We start from the raw sequence: 16403 nt of genomic DNA, 5'->3' as shown, positions 1-16403 counted from the left end.
TTCTCAAGGGCAATTAGAGAAGGGCACTGTTTTAGCCAGTGACACCCACATGCCATGAATGAATTAAAAAAAGAACGCCAATTGTTGTAGGAGCCCTGACAGGAATGGCACAGGGAGGGGTAAATCAGCCAAGTTCCCAGCTTCTGGTGGCTATCAGGTTTCCCTTGCAGGGACTGTGCCTGTGGAAGGATAGTATTTGGGCTTGGTTGTGATTTTCACTCCACCCACTTGCTCGAATTGCCTGCCAACACACATTGCCCTGACTAGGTTGTTAATAATTATCACAGGGAGAAATGTTGGTGGCTGCTCATCCCAGCAGGGTGTTAGCCTCTTCAGGAGAGGAGGAGAAGGAACAGAAAAAAAAACATATTGCTGGTAATTTATCTGTTCAGCTATTAAAATTATTACTTTTGAAATCAACAGTAAAAGCTGCTAAGTGACCTCAGCTTATTTTAACCTGCACTTTACAAACAGTTGCAGCACTAATATCTACTGGCAATGCTACTACACCTGTCAAACTCCCTAATCTCAACAGCACCACGACAATGCACTTACAGGTACTGCAGCCCTGAGCTTCAATTTCTTATGTATGAGTGAGTATCCATCAGTGATGGTGCAGGAAGAGCTCTATGGTGAGTATTTACAACCTGAGAGGCCAAGCAAAATGGGCAGCTGTCTCCCTCTCTCCCATCAGTGAAGTCATTCAGCTGTCTTACCTTTAAAGAAGAACATTCTCCCAGTGAACTGTGAGCGAATGGCAGCATCCAGGTTTCCAGGTAGTTCCTTCTACTGTTGGTTGATTCTTATGGGATATCTAGCGCCATGGTTGTCACTAACAATCCAAGCATAATGGCCTTTGAAGGTATAGCCCTACTGGCTTGAGCCTAAAGGGAAAACGCCACAATGAGGATGATTCACAAATATACAGTATCCCGTGTTCATTCAGATCACGGCCAATCCCTGTACATGCAGTATATGAAGTTGGTGCTTTCCACTCTGTGGCATGAAATGTCCATGCTCCAGGGCTCTTGTGACATGAGCGTGCCCTGGTCAAAACAGATTGTGCAAATTCTCATTCCCTCATTCCATTCCTACAGTAGTCTGAGACCAATTGTGTTGAAAAAGAACTTGCACTTCTATAACACCTTTCATAAATTCAGGACAGGCCAAAGTGTTTACAGCCAATTAAGTACTTTTGAAATGCAGTCACTGCTGCAATATAGGAAAAAAGGCAGCCAACTTGTCCACAGCATGATCCCAGACAACTTCAGTTTAACATCTCATCCACAGCATGATCCCACAGACAACTTCAGTTTAACATCTCATCCACAGCATGATCCCACAGACAACTTCAGTTTAACAACTCATCCAAAAGACAGTGCCTGTGGCAGTGCAGCATTTCCTCAGTACTGCACTGGGATTGTCAGCCTGGATTATGTGCTCAAGTCTCTGGAGTGAGACTATGAAGCCATAACCTTCCAACTCAGAGGTGAGAAAGGCACCCACTGAGTCATGGCTGACACTGTATCTACTCTGAAAGTCTTGGGTAAGGTCATCTGAATATAGTGCAACTATTATTCTATACAGAGGTGCCTTTGCCCATTGCTCATTAAAGCCTAAGACTTACTGAGAATGAAGACGTTGAGATCTGCCATGCAGTGATCTGGTTTCCGCTGGTTGGTGGCACTGATGCGGTGGCAGCGCCAAGATGATGGGCTCGTTGTCAGATTCTTCTTTACCTGGGGAATTCCCAAAAAACAAGATAATCAACATTTCCAATACATTCCTGGCAATCTTCAAGAGCAACTGATTTCACCCCCATCATTAATAGAGAATGCCTCAAGCAAAAAATGCCTCAGAAAGGACCCAGCTTCAAGCATTGGACTGTGTTGAGATAATTGATCTCAACTGGAGCTTTTACAGCTAGCCTCAGAAACTCTGGGCTTGGTGGGGAAGAGGATCAAACAAATACAATTGAGACAAGTGGCTGTTACTTACCAAAAAGAGCTTGTATTCCTTTTGTGTCATCTGAGTGTAGCCGGAAAGCTGGGTTGTACCCAGAGTAGAATGATGCTATTAGGGCACTGTGGACCTTGGAGTGGCCAAGTCTGAGGACGTGTCCAATCTCATAGGCCACAACCAAGCTCAGGTTAGTCCCTTGTGTTGTTACTTGTGTCCAGGTCTCACCTTCATCAAAGTAGGCCCGCCTATCCTCAGGGATGAAGAAATGTGTGAGGGTCCTACCTGGAGAAGAACATGAGACACATGTAGGGTTCAGATCTAGTGTACGGTTTGAAGTAAGTTGGCTGAGATTTTACATAAGCTGTCGATTGTAAGTTTCACATATCCTCACATGCTGCTGCAGAAAATGTTTTCCATTCACTGTCGACTATATCCCAATTTAATGACTGTATAAAACTGGCACCTGCCATTTTTTCCCCTAGGTGCTGCTTTATATTTCCAGCGTTTTTGGTGTATATTTCTGATTTCCAGCATTGGTAATTTTGACTTTCATCTCCAATAAGTGATTCCTATTTGTACTGAACGTAAATTGATAGCTCTATCCTCCAGTTCTTCTTACACGCAAGTAATTGGGGTGGGGGTGCAAATTGAGGTGAATTGTAACAGTCCCCAAGTGGCCTCCCACTGAGCTTTCTAACTTGCCTATCAAATTTATAACTGGCACAAAAGCAAAATGCTGCAGATGCTGGAAAACTGAAATTAAAACAGAAAAGGCTGAAAATACTCAGCAGGTCTGGGAATATATATGCAGAAAAACAGAGTCAGGTTTTCAGGTTTGCACCTCCTCAAGACCCATCTTTCATTATCTTCACTTGTCCCATTACCATCTCCTTTTGCCTGGCACCATCATCCCTTTTGTCATTTAATCTCTCCTGTCATCCAGCCTATCACAGATATTCCCTTTTGTTCTATCCCTCCCTCTCACCCTTTTCCTGCCTCTGTACTTGTTTGAAACCTGTTACATCTCTAACTTTTACCAGTTCTGGTAAAAGATCACTGATCTGAAACATTAACTCCGTGTGTCTCTCTCTCCACAAATTTAACCTGGTTTTCATTCTGTGGCATTGCACAACTTAAAAGGCCCTTTTTCCATGCTGGTCGGTCTGGATTTCGGTGCTTTTCTCAACTAAAGTCCTTGATCAAGAAATCCAAACCCAGCCTAATCGACTCCACACAGGTCAAGGTAGTTTCAAAGTTTTGGTCCATTATTCAGTTTACTTCATTCACAACCCTCTCAGAGCTATAATAAAGCAGGTCTTGCTCCTATCTGTTAGCCCCAGGATCCTCACAATTCTCCTAACTGGCCCATTGAAACACGTGTTACCATCATGGCTTCCACGAGCAAAATGGGTTGCAATGTCAGCTTGTCCATTCTTGATGGCTTGAAAAGTGAGGGGAGTGACGTCACTCCAGTACTAGAGCACAGTTTGTATGGCTTTCCTGACCTCACTCAAGGTCATGTCTGGGGTGTACTTTAAGATTGGTAAGTTAAATGTTTTCTCTGCCAGCATCACAGAGTTTCAAATCACAAGACAACACACACTACTGAAAAGCACTGCGACTTAGAATGTAGATGGGGATAGTGGTTGAGAAATGAAGAATGCAAGAGGGAGAAGAGAGAGAGAAAAGGAAAAAGAGAAAGAGATAGAAACATTAAGAGTGAAAGTGAGGTGGTGCAGAAGGAGGGACTGAGTGATGACCCCCAGGAAAAGAAGGGGGTGAGCTATACATTGAGAAAGAGATAGAGAGTCAGATAAGGAGAGTGAGAGAGAGGCACAAGAGTGGGTTGGAGTTGCTGCAAGCGGAGTGATTGAGGTAAAGGAGGGTAGGGAAGAGAGAGAGACAGTCTGAAAGCTAGGGACTGAGGGATGCAAGAGCAAGACAAGGACACAGACACCAGCAATGAAGTGCTAAAAGATAAGATAGTGTACTGAAGGCTGGGACAGAGACATGCTGAAAGAATGACATGACAGCTGTGAAGAACTCCCAAAAAATGATGGTTGCAGTCACAGGCATTAGACAAATCTGGTCCTTCTGAAGGAAGCTGTATGTTGAAAGAAACAAAAGAGGCCAGATTTGGTAAGACAATAGCAAGGAATCTCTCAACTTTTTTGCGAGTCAATATTAAAAATATGTTTTATATTTCATTCAAGAAAAAAGAACTTGAAGATAAAATAGTCAAGAAGAGCCTGATTTAGATTTACAAAATTTTAAAATCATATTTCAAATGTTGACTTTGAATGGGATATAGTTAACAGTTTTTGCAGCAGCGTGTGAGGAGTTATGTGACAGGCAAACGACAGGAAGAGGCTCCAATTTCTTCATTAACACCTCACTTCTGAGGAACTAACATTTGCATTTACATTTCACATTATCAGAACACGACATCTCAAAATCTCAAAGCATTTCAAGCAATGAATTACTTTGGGAGTCCAGTGACAGTTGGGAAACTGAGCACTTCCAAAGATCCACATGTGAATACTAGAATATGGACAACAATTCACCAAGGCCCCTTCAACAGCATCTTCCAAACCCACGACCACCACCATCTAGAAGGACAAGGGCAGCAGGTAGATGGGAACACCAGTGCCTGGAAGTTCCCCTCTAAGTCACTCACATCCTGACATGGAAATATATTGCCGTTCCTTCACTGTCACTGGGTCATAATCCTGGAACTCCCTTCCTAACAGCACTGTGGGTGTACCTACACCACATGGACTGCAGCGGTTCAAGAAGGCATCTCACCACCACCTTCTCAAGGGCAATTAGGGATGGGCAATAAATGCTGGCCCGGTCAGCGAAGCTCACATCCCAAGAATGAATACAGAAAAACATGTGCTTTGGGATCACAGCAATAAGAGCACTGGAAAAGAACAGATTTACCTAAAATGGAAAACTTTAGAATCCTATGATTAACAGTATCCTTCACTCTTCTGGGCAGCCTCATTATTTCCAGTGTGTTTCTGTCCAAAACTCTAGTGACAGGGAGGCCGAACATCGCCTGCAAGGACCTGGAGACATAGAAAGGGAATATGAGAATGAAGATGGCACAGGAGAATGTAAGGAAGAAAGAGAGAAAGGACAGAAAAAAGGGGAAAAAGAATCCAAAGCAGTACATTTTGGCTGATCTCTAACTCTACTGGAACATCGGATGAAGCTCATTTCAGTTTGCTAAGTAACTGATTTCCTTTTATTCCGCCCCCCGCACCCCCCCACCCCCCCCGCCTCCAATGCTCCTGCTGTCTTACAGGCATCTTTACCCCCTCTCTGATAGGCTTTCACCATGTGTAAGCCAAAGTAGTGATTCCCAGCAGGCTATTCAACTGCAGGAGGCATCATTTTCAAACCCAGTCTGATCCTGACATACACACTGGCACACTATCAGCAGGGTTTATGAGAAAGCAATGTGGAGAAGGATGCCTGGTTGACTTTTCTGCTCTTAGATATATGGTTGCATATCTGCATACTTGCACAAATACTTGCATATTTTGTAGACAGTGGGAGTGAAATTAGTGTTTTCCAACAGTGTGGAAATGGGCCATTGTGAATTTGCAACTCAATTTGCACCCTGTTCGATTTTGTTCTGCATTAAAGTCATGGGGAAGGAAATCCAAGCATGGTGTAAAACAGGCTACTAATTTGCTATTGCATATCACCACACCACTGGCAAAAATACATTTTATCCATGTTCAAGTCTACACATGCATGTTACTCTATAGAGTAGTGAGGATAATGAGTGGAACCAGCCCTTCATCCCTCCATGCTGAATAAACTGGTTGAAAACCTCGTTCAGCCCTTTCATGGTTACGCTCCTGAAACAACAGGAACTCCATATAATTTGCCATAACAGATCAGTTCCCAATAACGAATGTGAACAATATTTTACAATAACTGCCAAACGAAGCATCTGACAGTTACTCAGTAGTGGGGAGGCAGAAATATTAAAGGTCTGAAGCCCAGTAATTGTTTGCATGTGTTACAGCTGGAGTTTCAACAATGAAGTCGAGAGTTAAAAGTTATCAGCCTTATCGTGCAGCCTCATGCGAACGTGATTGAGAATTTCCTCCTTAAGAATTCAGGAACTGGTATCACCTCAGAGATCTCAGACTAAGGAGCATTATACGTAGATAAAATGAACCTTCAAAGCAAGATTTATTTTTGTTAAAAATAGGCAATTGATTGTGCTTTGGAATCTGTTCAACAACATGATTGCTGTAACAAAATGACACAATGCTAGCTAGCCAGGAGTCACCTGCAGATGGCAGTCTCACTGAATCTTGAATATAGCTCTGATATCTTCTAATGCCTGCCTTGTTCTCCTCTAATATTGCAACACCACTTGCCTTTACAAAAAGGGGCATTTTCTGCTTCAGTTTTGTGCCTGCTGGGAGTACCACACAGGAACACCCCATAATTTTCTCTCCACCACATCTCCAAAGTATGTCACATATGCCTTAAGCAAAGTGACCATTGTTATGTAGGTGGCTGCAATATTCCGTCCGCACCAGCAACTTCGCACAAACAGCCAAGTTGTTGAGAAATTGATCTGTTTGTTCGACAGAGTCCTTTATGTTCAGGAGCTCCGTTGGCAGCACAAGAGCCATGCATCTGCAGTCAATGGCACTCTGGTATGGCAAAAAGGCCTGAAATTAAAATATGCTACTGGATAAGCAGTATGGATATTTAAAGCATTACTTAGGGCACACAGTTTTTGTTGAGTAGAGCCATGACAAAAAAAAAACTCTGGTCATTCGTTTTAATGAATGGCCCAAAATCTACAGTAATCTCAGTAATCAAGAATTAACAATAAGCAACAAAACTCAATCATTTCTGATAGCTATAAAACACTGACAAAATTGGCAGTACTGCCATGCTGTTTGCCAGGGGCTTCTGCATCTCAGGAATGTGAAGCACCCTATGATCGGAAAGCCTACAATTGACCAGTGTTCTTGGTCTAGGATGGAAAAAAGATGCCAGGGTTCCTGTTCCTAATCGCTAGCTTGTGACTTGTTGTGGGGGGGGGTCTGGATTTAGGTGAAGACAGATTTGGGCTTCGATTTGATACCCGCTGCTGTCAGTGCTAACTCCTTGAAGAGGCTTCTCTCTGCAGGTCAGGTAGTCTGGCCCTGCTGCGGGTGCATCTGGGACCTCTGAGCACAAAGAAAAAGCTCCTCTAAATATTTATATAATTGCTTTTGGTTTTCCTGTATAATTTGATCCACACACAGTTGGCTTGCTTCCACCAGGTTTATAGAGCCAGCTGAACTTGGAGCCAAATATGGGAATTTGTATAGAAAACAACCACCAGGACAGCACTTAGAAAGAGGAAGCTGGAAAAGCGATCAGATTGAAAACCAACCTGAGTGCTTCGATGAACTCCTTCCGCTTGCTCCATTGGTTTATCTGACATCTCAATTGGTTTGTCCATATAGCCGTATGTCACCAGATAATTCTGCAGTGAAAAATTTCAACAGTTTAATCACCAAAGTATGGACTTTACTGAGGGCCTGATTTTAACCCATGCAAAACCCATCCAATTGCACAGGGTTAAAATCAGGCCTGATGTTTCACCTGCAACTCTCTGGTAACACCATCAGGGGCTAATATTGGCTGATTTCAAAGTCATTCTGCTTTGTCCCCCTTTTCTTTCCTTCCAATCACCACACCCTGCCCCCCCTGCTTTTCCCTGCCTCCTGTCATGAAGGCACTCACGCAACTGTACCCCATGAAGAGTCAGGAGAGGAGGGATGCAAATTGTCAGGGAGAAACAAATTAAAATACACTCCTTCAAATTCTCTCTCAACCCCAAGCCCTCCCTTGGTTATAGTGTGGGCAGCCTGCTCCAGTCTTCTGTCAAAGTCTCTCTGAAACGCGAGGAGATGTGAAAAAGTTGCCCAGTTGTCCTATCCTCTTTGCTGTCCACCCAGAGCAGTATGTCCAAGATAGGGAACTCAGCTGCATGGGTCAGTGTCATTGTTTTTTTCCCACCCCACGCTGTCATTCAAGCCTCTGAACCATCGTGCTTCACATGAGAAGGATTTAAGAATTGTCATTACCTCAGCAATTCAGGGCCCAGCTCAGCAGAAGTCAGAGGAAAGTTTCAATTTGACACTTTATTTGTCGACAACCGCTTAGGTTTTAGTCAATGATTTAAAGCAAGTGAGGTTACTCACAAAACCACAGCAACACAAAACATTGGAGAGGTTTTGCTGCTCAACATTTTTGGCAATTTAATTGTTAAAAGACACATTTAGCCCTTGTGGAAAACATGTTAGGAAATGATTGAAGGTCATAGTTCAGTCCTTCTTGTCTGTAAGAAAAGATTTCATGCCCATCTCATCTCAGGTGCAGTCCTACAATTGTCAGTTGTCCTTTGGTGCCTTCCCCAGTGACCATCCTCCATGTACAACAATGGCCAGTGAGTGTTGGCAAACTATTCAACCACAGGGGTCATTACAGGTACATCTGATCTTGTCCTCAATCACACTTGCACTCTTTGCAGCAGGAGGCAAGAATCTTGTTGACTTCTCTTTTTAGTTCAAAGACCATTTGTAGACCCCCTGCTTGCTGCCCCAACTAGCTCAGCATGGCTATAAGTGGAACTTGGGACCTTCCTGGGAAACAATCATTCTCAATGACTGGAATTATGATTCCCAATCAGAATTGTTCCTACCAGCATCCTTCAGAATCTCACTCATTGTTCCTCATCACACAGAAACTGCACCATCTGAACAAAGCAAACTCAAAATAATCAAGATTGGGGAGTGTGGAGAAAGGATATGAATGAGCAAATGGCCCTGAGTGAGAAGGGGAAATCGGGAAAAACTGCAGAGGGGCTATCTAAACAACAGGAAAATCAAGCAAACTTATACCATCGCCTCTTGCTCCTTTGACTCCTGGAATATGGCAGCAGACAGAGAGTGCAGTAGCAGAGTGGAGAGCATCCAACGATGCACAGAGACCCTCACACCGAACAGCAAAGCAACTGTCGACACAAAGCTTTCTTGCATTTCAGCAAGCTTTCAGGAGCTTCTTGGCTAATTCTGTTCTCATCCCTTATAAGCACTTATTGAGCAGGCTGTCAGCGATGCAGAGGACGAGTATGTCTGACTCATCTTCTAGTGCCCTCCAGAGTCTTGCACTCAATTAAAGGGACACTTCTGTAATCATACAGCTTTTTACCTGGACCCTTCTAAGCTGCTGGTTACTTCATGTCATAAAATCATAGAAATTTACAGCACATAAGGAGGTTATTCAGCCCATTGTGTCCATGTTGGCTGACAAGTAGCCATCCAGCCTAATCCCACTTTCCAACTCTTGGCCTGTAGCCTTGTAGGTTATGCTTCAGGTACTTATCCAAGTGCTTTATAAATGTTGTGAGGGTTTCTGCCTCTACCATTCTTTCAGATAGTGTGTTCCAGATCCCCACCACCCTCTAGGTGAAAAAAATTCCCTTGAATCCCCTCTAAGCCTCCTACCCTAAATCTATGCCTCCTGGTTATGGACCTCTCAACCAAGGAGAATAGGTCCTTCCTCTATCTTGATCCCTCATAATTTTACAGACTTCAATTAGATTGCCCCTCAGCCTCCACTCTCCCAAAGAAAGCAACTCTAGCTTATCCAATCTTTCCTCATAACTAAAATTCTCCAGTCCAGGCAGCATCCTTGTAAATCTCCTCTCTACGCTCTCTCTGGTGCAATCACATCTTTCCTATACAGCAGTGACCAGAACTGCACCTAGTACTTCAACTTTAGCCTAACTAGTGTTTTAAACTGTTCCAGCATAACCTCCCAGCCCTGATGCTCCACGGTCCCTTTGTTCTTTGACATTTCTCAGTATCCTATCATCTCTTGCCTTGTTCACCTTCCCCAAATGCATTGCCTTGTACTTCTCCGGATTGAGCTCCATTTACCACTGTTCCACCCACCTGACTAGTCCATTGATTTCTACAGCTTTCTTCCTCACTATCAACCACACAGCCATTTATTTTGTATGGTCTGTAAACTTCTTAATCATTCAAGTCCAAATTATTGATCTATATCACAAAAAGCAAAGGGCCTCATATTGAGCCCTGTGGTTCCCCACTGGAAACAGCCTTCCAGTCACACAAACACCCATCAACCATTTCCCTCTGCCTCAGAGTCAATTTTGGATACTTGCCACTTTGCCTTGGATCCCATGGGCTTTTACTTTCATGGCCAGTCTGCCATGAGGGACCTTATCAAAACTCTTGCTAAAATCCATATCAACTATATCAAATTCACTATCCTCATTGACCGTCCTTGTTACCTCCTCAAAAAATCCAATCATGTTAGTCAGACATGACCTTCCCTTAACAAATCCATCCTGGCTGTCTTTGATTAACCCATGTCTTTCTAACTGAAGATTTATCCTGGCCCTTCAGAATAATTTCCCCTTCATCGAAGTTAGACTGACTGGCCTAGAATTACTCGGTCTATCCCTATCTCCTTTTTTATACCATGGTACAAAAAAATGATTAAAAACTGTGAAAACTGACTGAAAAGAATGAGACTCAAGGATACCGGCAGGGAGAACTCTGATGGGAAATCCTCATTCCAGTCTTTGAAGCAGGACAGCAGGTGGGAGCACAGTATCAGGTGACTGGGAGCCACTGGCCAGGACCCAAGAGGCTTTAGGAAACGTCTCCAGTTTGGGAAGATGGGAGGTTGGTGGTGGGGTGGTAATATCGATCTCTTGTAGAAACTGTCAGCGGTACACATTAACCTCAATACCTGTGATGAATTGTAGAGCTGTTCTATTACTTCACCATGCTGATGGGGTTCTGGCTCACTTGATTTCCGCAGTTAAGCATTTTTGTAGAAGGAGAAAAAGAGAAGCAAACTATATTTTTGCAAGTGGCTCAGGATATTGATACTTGAAAGCTTAAGCAGGACCACAGCAGGGCATCCCATGAGACTGCAGCTGTCAGGTTGGCACCTTTGCACATTTTTAATGGAATTATGGATGAACCCTGTCACAATTCCATTCCACTTGGTGCTTTATTGCTTACTTTCTATTTTTAAATCTCTGTTGTTTTAATGACAGTAGGTGAATGCACTATGTGGTGCAGTATAAAGTAGATGGACCAGTAAGATCCAAATCTCGATCCCTGAACTCCACTAATGAACTGATCGCAGCTAGAGTAGGGTATGGCTGTCTACAGCTGACCCCAGTGCTCTGGATCAACAAGGGGTGAATAATATCCAAAAGGCCCATCCCCACTGATTACCACCTAGAGACCCGCTGATGCCAGTCAGCTAGGGACAAGATTTGTTACTTAGGTGAGGCACCAGAGGACACCTAAAATATATGCAAGTGTACTCAAACTAGAACCAGCAGCTTCTGCAAGACTAAGCACCTCCAGAGAGAACCAGCAACTCCAGCCAGACTCAGTACCTAGAGCCAGAGTCAGCACCTCCAGAGGGAGCCAGCACCTGAAGCCAGTCAATGCCTCCAGCCAGAGTCAGTACCCTGAGAACTAAGCAGCACTTCTGGAAAGAACCAACACCTGCAGCCGGAGTCAGTAACTTCAACCAGAGTCAGCACGTCCAGTGAGAGACAGCAGGTCCAGAGAGTCAGTGCCTCCAGCCAGAGTCAGCATCTCCAGCCAGGGCCAACACCTCCAGCCAGAGTCAGCACTTCCAGCCAGAGTCAGCATCTCCAGCGAGAGTCAGCACCTCCAGCCAAAGTCAGCATCTCCAGCCAGGGTCAGCATCTCCAGCCAGGGCCAACACCTTCAGCCAGGGCCAACACCTTCAGCCAGGGCCAACACCTCCAACCAGGGCCAACACCTCCAGCCAGAGTCAGCACCTACAGTGAGAGTTGGTACTACCAGCCAAAATCAGTACCTCCAGCCAGAGCCAACACCTCCATTGAGAGTCAGCAGCTCCAGCTGGAGTTAGTGCCTCCACTGAAAGTCAGCATATGCCAGCCGATCAGTACATCCAGTCGATTCAGTACCTCCGGCCAGAGTCAGTGCCTCCAGAGAAAATCAGCAGCTACAGCCAGAGTCAGCACCTCCAGCGAGAACCAGCACCTCCAGCGAGAGTCAGCATCTCCAGCTGGAGTCAGCACCTCCAGTCGGAGTCAGCACCTCCAGTCGGAGTCAGCACCTCCAGCCGGAGTCAGCACCTCCAACCAGAGTCAGCACCTCCAGTCGGAGTCAGCACCTCCAGCCGGAGTCAGCACCTCCAGCCGGAGTCAGCACCTCCAGTCGGAGCCAGCACCTCCAGCCGGAGTCAGCACCTCCAACCAGAGTCAGCATCTCCAACCAGAGTCAGCACCTCCAGTCGGAGTCAGCACCTCCAGCCGGAGTCAGCACCTCCAGCCAGAGTCAGCACCTCCAACCAGAGTCAGCACCTCCAACCAGAGCCAGCACCTCCAACCAGAGCCAGCACCTCCAGCCAGAGTCAGCACCTCCAGCCAGAGTCAGCACCTCCAACCAATGCTAGCACCTCCAACCAGAGCCAGCACCTCCAGCCAGAGTCAGCACCTCCAGCCAGAGTCAGCACCTCCAACCAATGCTAGTACCTCCAGCTAGAGCCAGTACCTCAAGTCAGTGTTGTTAGAATCATATCTCTCAAGACTGAATTTTTCTTTTACAAAATGGAAGGACCTGGCATGATCTAGACATTTGGATGTTAACCTGGGATTTTTTAAAAACAGGTCATAAGTTCACCTTGGAAGTGTAAACAAGTAGGCCTCTTCCAAGAAATCAATTGACCTATATGGTACTTGAGGAAGATCTGGTGGTTTGTTTAAACTGCACTCATTTTAATGATGGAAAAAAAATCTGAAGGAAGGTTGATAATTTGCTGGGAATCACATGGGAGGGAATAAAACTTAAGTTGTGAACCTGCTTGTTTTGGAAGGCAGTTTTGTTGGAGGACAAGCTGAGGAAAGAAGGCTCCTTCTCTCTACCTTGCCTAAAATTATGTGCGGCTATCAACCTGTGGCCAGAGAACTCTCATCTGAGTGTAACTAGTCTGCACTTGTCCCTGCAACTTTGGACTAGTTGGGAAGTTGGAACTTCCAGCCATCTACTGGGACCAACACACGAGAGAACTCCAGATCGACAGCATCGAGAGCCTGTGGACTTTATCCTTTATTTTATAATGCCCATCCTCCAAAGCCCATTTGTTTATTCTTTGTTTGTCTGTGTGCATGTGTGTGTGTGCTGAGGGAATTATTTAGGAAGAGATAGTTAGTTATACTTCTGATTACAATTGTGTGTCAATCAGTTCTTGCAACTTGTTAAAATAAGTTTTGTTTTAAAATAAATTAATCATTGAGTTTTTGAAAGAAGCCTAGTCAGAGTCTCTCTTCTGGCTACTAGAGGTATAGGTACACAATTGGCCATTTTGGTGAGAAAATTAAACATTTAAATTAATGGTACGGCCTGCAGAATAGTGGGGCTTGATAATTCACACACCCCTCCCATCCCAGTCGTAAAATAAATTGGGGGCCCGTCCAGGATTTGAAAAGCGGACAGATGGTGATTGGACGCAGAATAATAATTGGTCTGGGGTTATCATTATGGTGGGATCTCTTGTGGGATTGGAAATCCTTGAACCAGTAGATCCTTAAAAACACAAGTACATGGAGATGCAGAGGTACTGGACATTGGAATTGGAGTTGCAGTGAGGTATATTGTACAGGTTAGAATTCAAAATGGCTTTGGAGTTTGCTAAGACTTTTTTACAGATGGAAAGTGTAACCCTGACTGGTTTACAGAAATTAACCAAGAATAAGCTAATGGAATTGGCAGATAAGCTAGAGTTAGAATTACCTGCAGAGGCAAGGAAAGCAGACATAGTTGAGATAATAGCGCAGCATTTGAAACTGTAAGGGATACCAGAGAGGTCACTTTCTCCAGGGGGTGGGTCAATTGAATTGGCTAAGATTCAGTTGCAAATGAAAAACTTGAATTGTAGGCAAAAGAAAAAGGAAGAGAATTGGAATTGAAAAGGCTAGAGGCAAAAGGTAAAGAAAAGGAAAGAGCAAGGGCAGAAAAGGAAAGAGAAAGAGCATTTAGGAAGCTGGAACTGGAATTTCAGGCAAAGGAGAAGGATAAAGAAAGAGAGGCAAAGGAAAGAGAGAAGGAACAAGAAAGAGAATACCAGTTTAAAAGGCTGGACTTTAAAAAAGAGGCCTTAGATGCCAAGGAAAGTTCTAATGATGAGAAGACCTTCAACCTAAAGCCTAGTGGGGAGATGTTTAAGTTTGTGCAAGCCTTCCCAAAGTTTGAGGAAAGGGATATAGAGGCATTCTTTATTTCATTTGAAAAGGTGGCTAAGCAAATGAAGTGGCCAAAAGAAATCTGGACGTTTCTCTTACAGAGTAGGTTGGTGGGTGGAGCTCATGGGGTTTATGCTTCACATTCAGAAGAGGTATCAGTGGATTAGGATGCAGTAAAAAAGGCTATTCTTAGTGCATATGAATTGGTCCCTAAGGCATACAGGCAGAAATTTCGGAATATAAAGAAACAGCCTGGGCAGAGCTATACTGAGTTTGAGAAGGTAAAGCAAAATAATTTTGACCATTGGATGTGGGCATTAAAGGTAGAGATGACGTATGAAGCTCTTAGGGAAATAACTATCTTGGAAGGATTTAAAGATTTACTTCCTCCTGTAGTTAGAACCCATGTTGAAGACCAGAAAGTTAAAATGGCTAGACAGGCAGCAGAGATGGCAGACGATTCTGAGCTGGTCCATAGATCTAAACCCTTTTCCTGTCACCCCCACAAACCCAAGAAGAATATATGGGAAGGTGAAAGGAAGGCAAGTAACCAGGGAAGGGAAGGGAAGGGACAGTTGGGAATTCTCAGGAAATTCCTCCTCAAACAAGAAAGGAAGATGCTGAGGGTGGCAGTGACATTCAAAGGTTTAAGTGTTTTCATTGTAACAAGATGGGACATGTTCAGGCAGATTGCTGGAAACTAAATGGTAGGCATATTGCAGTAGTAGGAACACCTAAGGAATCCTCAGGAAAGGTAGCTTCAGAAAAGGAAATGGTTGTTAAAACTGTAGCAGTGGTACAGGTGAAAGGTGTTCCTTCAGAACCTACGAGAAAAGGGAATATGGTTCAGGATAGTCCAGAAAAGTCTTCTTTGATTACTGGTGAAGGAAGTCAGACTAAGAGAGGTTCTGGATGTTTTGTTCCCTCACTCCTCCAACAAAGTAAGTAAACAGATTAAAATGTTGAAAAATACTGGGGCGGATCAATCATTGATTGTGGCTGATGATACAATTTGTGTTCCAGATAGTTTTATGAAGGAAAGAGTATCAATAAAGGGTATTACTGGAATTTATGGAATTGTTTCTTTGTGTAAAGTCAACTTACAAAGTCACATTGTAAACAGAATTGTTACAGTAGGAATTATTCCTAAATCACCTATTGTAGGGGTAGATTTTATTCTGGGTAATGATTTGACTAGTGGAGACAGTAATGTATTCCAGCAGGCAATTGATCATGTTAATTTTAAACAACTTCAGGAAACTACTGTGGCCAACAATGAGATGCTTATTGATGATAACAAGCAATTGAAGGAAAATCTGATTAATGTAGAAAACCAACTTTCATGTATGACAGAGGAGTTTGCAAATGAAAGAAGAGAATTGATGAGAATAATTGAGAATCAGTCACAGAAAGTAGAACACTTGACTGAGGACTTGAAATGTCTAAATGATAAACTTGTAGAAGCAAATTTAACAAAGGTCAATCTTCAGTTAAAACTTGATGAATCAGTAGTCTCTATGAAATATCATGGAAAAGGCCTTGAACAAGAAAAGGAATTGTTGGTAAATCAGAATAATTGGTTGAATGCAGAATTAAAAGCCAAAACTAGCGAATTGTTAGAACAGCATTGTGAAAAGAGTAATGAGATTTTTGAACTTTGAAGCAAACTGGAGAAAATTGAACAGGAGATATGTGGATATGTGGCATGGAGTATCACAGTTCCAAAGTTGTTCCTGTGAACAAAAATTTCTTGCCAAATTGTGATCCAGTTGAGCAAAGAACTGATCCAAGTAACATTACTGATAATATGAACTTCAGTAACAGAAAAGGTGAAAACAACTAAAGTGCCTGCAGATTTGGAACTCAATAATTGTCAACAAAAAGGACTGAAATCAAAAAATGACTCTTCCAGGTCAATGACCAGAGATACTGACTTACAGGTGTTTGCTGGTGTTAATACACAAGATACAGCAGTTGGAATCCAGGCAAGTGGACAGCTTGCAAAAGACTATCGAAAACCTGTAAAGGAGTGGAATGAAGAATGAAACTCTACAGGGAAAAAATGATTGACATTGCTCAAAGAGAAGTGACAAAGACCTGTTCAAAATAGGTTTGGGAGAAA

At 43.5% G+C, this 16403-nt stretch overlaps 1 protein-coding gene across 4 annotated transcripts in view; it reads right to left on the bottom strand.

Annotated features, from left to right (window-relative positions):
* The window catches only part of pym1 (PYM homolog 1, exon junction complex associated factor), a 94522-nt gene that overhangs the window by 36044 nt on the left and 42075 nt on the right, over positions 1 to 16403 (bottom strand). For 3 of the 4 annotated variants that reach the window (XR_005941964.1, XR_005941963.1, XR_005941966.1), the window contains exons 3-7: positions 7382 to 7474; positions 4906 to 5033; positions 1999 to 2244; positions 1628 to 1739; positions 717 to 884 (exon numbers count right to left, since the gene is read on the bottom strand). The gene's annotated coding sequence lies outside the window, so the exon portion shown is untranslated. The remainder of the gene's footprint in view (positions 1 to 716; positions 885 to 1627; positions 1740 to 1998; positions 2245 to 4905; positions 5034 to 7381; positions 7475 to 16403) is intronic. The other variant, XR_005941965.1, reaches the window with a different exon arrangement.

Source organism: Carcharodon carcharias, chromosome X (genome assembly GCF_017639515.1).
Source record: "Carcharodon carcharias isolate sCarCar2 chromosome X, sCarCar2.pri, whole genome shotgun sequence".
NCBI lineage: Eukaryota > Metazoa > Chordata > Chondrichthyes > Lamniformes > Lamnidae > Carcharodon > Carcharodon carcharias.
The sequence above is the reverse complement of the archived record's forward strand: the minus strand, read 5'-3'. Positions and strand labels throughout refer to the sequence as shown.